Source organism: Neomonachus schauinslandi, chromosome 9 (assembly GCF_002201575.2).
Source record: "Neomonachus schauinslandi chromosome 9, ASM220157v2, whole genome shotgun sequence".
NCBI lineage: Eukaryota > Metazoa > Chordata > Mammalia > Carnivora > Phocidae > Neomonachus > Neomonachus schauinslandi.
Genome location: NC_058411.1, coordinates 46,629,196 through 46,632,595, shown reverse-complemented (window position 1 = coordinate 46,632,595; position 3,400 = coordinate 46,629,196). Strand labels below are relative to the sequence as shown.

Sequence of the window (3,400 nt, the reverse complement as noted above, 5' to 3'; positions counted from 1 at the left end):
CTTTGGGTGGGCTTGTTGTCCTCCCAATTTTCCCAGGCACAGTGATATCCCTGTGGACAGGTATGGGCATGCATCATAAATCTGGAGGCTCGCCCAAAAAGTATGTCTGCTGTTTGTGAAGGGGCAATGTAGCAATTACCTGTGAGTAATGCAGCGGCAGATCTTCTGTGAGAAATTAAAGCTGAAAAAGAGGGCTTTCCTCTCCTTAAAGGAACGGTATTGGGTGAACTAACTCTTGCCTTGGGAACTTTCTTCTCCTTTCCCCAAATTCAATCCCATTTTCCCCAGACATCCATCCTTTCTTAGGCACCCCACTTTGGCACTCCACAAGCCATGGGAAAAAGAAAGAACTGACTAGAAGCAAACCATCTGCTTGCTCATAGCAATTGAAAGTTTCCTTTTGATGGTTCTGGTTCCAGGGGAGAGAGCCGAAGATTCAATTCTGGAGTCTGCCCCCTTTGAAGAGCAGCAGCCTGGCTTCTGGTGGCCACAGCAGCAGGTAGGAAAAGAATGGTTGTTCTTACCTTTTGTTTTTCATAAAATAGAATTTTAAGGCAAAGTTAAATGTTAAATGTCAGTATATTAGACATAGTAGAATCACCAAAGGATTTAAATAATATGGCTTCCATCTGTAAAGCACCCTTGACTAATGAGAGGATTGGTTTTGCTGTTGGAGAACCTGTCTCAGGATTTCTTTTGGGGGCAGGGGGTGCCTTGGGTTATTCCATATGATAGCCGTTGTGGTCAGTGCCAGAAAGAAACTCATGTCTTACGAGTCTGACATCATCTGTGTTCTCTGGATTTTCACTTGTAATGTGCATGTTTATATATGTATGTATCCTGTGCTCCAGACACACAGTCACCTTTGTTAAGAACATTCACAAAAACACAGATGATGATCTGACCAGAAGAGAGGCCCCCTCTGATGCATTGTTTTATTCTAAGTTTTCCAAGAGCTCATCAATTGGCTTCTTGAAAGGCAGCACCATGAGCTGTTTGGAAGGAAGTTATTGGGAGTCTGAGAAATATTGAATAGCTGTCAGTTACATTAGTGCAGTTCCTTGTTCACCCTCTGGATCACAGAATAAGACTTTTATGTATTTTGGGGTCATGGACCTCTTTATAAGGAATATAACTTATAAACTAGACAAAAAACCATAAAGTGAATATGATGAGCTGTTTGAGTTTGTCATAACCAGTTCTCAAGTGTGGTAAAAGTAAAATATGATGCATATGTGATAGAAGGAAGTAATAAAGGGAATATGGAAAAGAACAAAATGGAGTTTTATGAGAATTTTTAGGTCTACTTTTTAAAAGCAAACTGAATTTGTGTGTCAGCAACCAGAGAATCAATTCTCAGAGAAAATATTTATGAATTGTGTGATTACCTCACTTTAAAAAATGACCAAATATTGAGGTTATTTCTTCTTTGCTGGTGTGAGGCGGGGAGAGGGAGGGAGGAAGATGAAGGGAAGGAGGGAGGGGAGGGAGGAGACACTTTTCTCATGTACTGGGTTACAGACTGGTTTATTTTAAAATGCACCTCAGTAACCACCTGTTCTGCAGTCAGCACTTTCTGTGTTCTGGGCACTGTGCTAGGCTCTGGACTATACGTGTCATGTTCAATTTCTTCTTCAGTAACTTTTGCCTACCTCTTATTAGTGTCACCAACAAATAGACAACCACAGACTTTTAGTATGATGACTTTAACTGGACTCCTTGGGTGACCTGGTTACCTGAACTGCTTGTGTATCAATCTGTTAGAAAAAGTTGGAAATGATACCCCATTGAAAATAAACAGTACCTCCCAAGCTTCCTTAAAATCCAGCTCTCTGAGGCCAAGGAGTAGAAGAGCACTACTATTAGATTTGTGTCCTATTTGTGATTCCTGAGTTTTCTAGGTAAGGGTGGTGCTGATCCTTGGCTGGAGGGTTGACCTAGAGCCATGCAGGCTCTAAGACAGGGGCTGTGCCTTGTCTGCCAGGCTCTCTCCCCAGAACCCTGTGGGCTTGAGGAGTGGGGTGGAGGTGGGGACCCTTACCCGCCTTGGGTGTCCCTCAGGGAACCTTCTTCTTTATGTATCAGCTGCGAACAGCCCCTGCGCCCTCAGCAAATGTGATTGAACCTTGTGTGCTAGCCCTGGGCCCCATCCTGCTGTTGGAGGCTGGCTCCTCAGTTGATTTCAGGCAGACCCAGAGGCGAGGTGGACAGACATAAATGTTGCCTCGTTACCAGCGCATGCTTTGCCTTTTCACTTCTTCCCTATGGCTGCATCTTCTCTTAGTGGCTATAAATAGCACCATTGCCCCACTCTGGAAAATGTCTGTCACTGGTGGTCCCTTAGCTCTGCATGGCTCCCAGTTCCAGTGAGAAATGCTGCCAGGAGTAAAATAACAAAGCAGAAGATGAAATCTACAACAACACAAAAATGATAATAATAGCGCCTAACATCTGTGAGAACTGGATGTGTGCTACAGGGTTTATATACATGATCTCATTTATTCTTTACAACCACCGATGAGGTGGGGACTATTGGTATCCCCATTATATAGACAAAGAAACTGAGGCTTAACCATTTACTTGCTGCTGGCAGTTCAGACCTACGTGTCTGACTCCAAAGCGATGAGCATGACAATGGAATTTAGCGTGAATCCTGGCCAAGAGAAGATAATGCAGACCGGTGAGCAGGGTGCTTAGGCAGATGCCCTTTCTGGCCCCCTTCGCTTTCCTGCTCTTCCGTGATGCCTCTGGAAAGGTCTATTGGAGACCACCGGGGAGACCAAAGGGATTGCTCTGCTGCCTGTGGTTTCTCTCTCACAAGTGGCTTGTCATACCTCCCTTTGAGGTCTGGCAACCAGCATTTATCTTGGTCTTTGTTTACAAACAGGGGCTATGCATCCTGTTCTTTCCTTGCTATTTGGGGCTGACTTTAATTTTAAAGGAGCATGTGTTCTGCTTCCACTCTGCTGGTGTTTTTGGACACAGACTTTAGCCTTAAGAGGCATCAGGGAATGTTCACAACCAGTTCTTCTCCTTTTCTTGATTTCAGCTAATATATTCCCCAGAGCCCACCTAGAACCAAAAGGAGTTCTCCTTTAGGCATGGTCTCTGTTTTGTCAATTACCACTGCTCGTACCTGTTTGAAACCACTCTGGGGAAGAGTTTGGAAAGTCTCCAGGCTGTTTACCCATGGGCTCCCCGATTCATAAGTCATGTCATCGGCTAATTTCTGAGGGGTACTCTCACATTTTGAACCCCTTCCTATTTTCAACCTATGGGCAAATTCTTTTGTAATATGGATCTTTAGTATGATGTAATGTGCATGTTTATATATGTATGGATCTTTAGTATGATGTAATGTGCATGTTTATATATGTATGTATCCTGTGCTCCAGACACA

At 43.8% G+C, this 3,400-nt stretch overlaps 1 long non-coding RNA gene across 1 annotated transcript in view; it reads left to right on the top strand.

Annotated features, from left to right (window-relative positions):
* Window positions 1–446: 446 nt before the first annotated feature.
* Window positions 447–3,400, top strand: part of LOC110590596 — a 131,478-nt gene continuing 128,524 nt past the window's right edge. The window contains exon 1 of the long non-coding RNA XR_002480961.1: window positions 447–499. This is a non-coding gene — a long non-coding RNA (uncharacterized LOC110590596). The remainder of the gene's footprint in view (window positions 500–3,400) is intronic.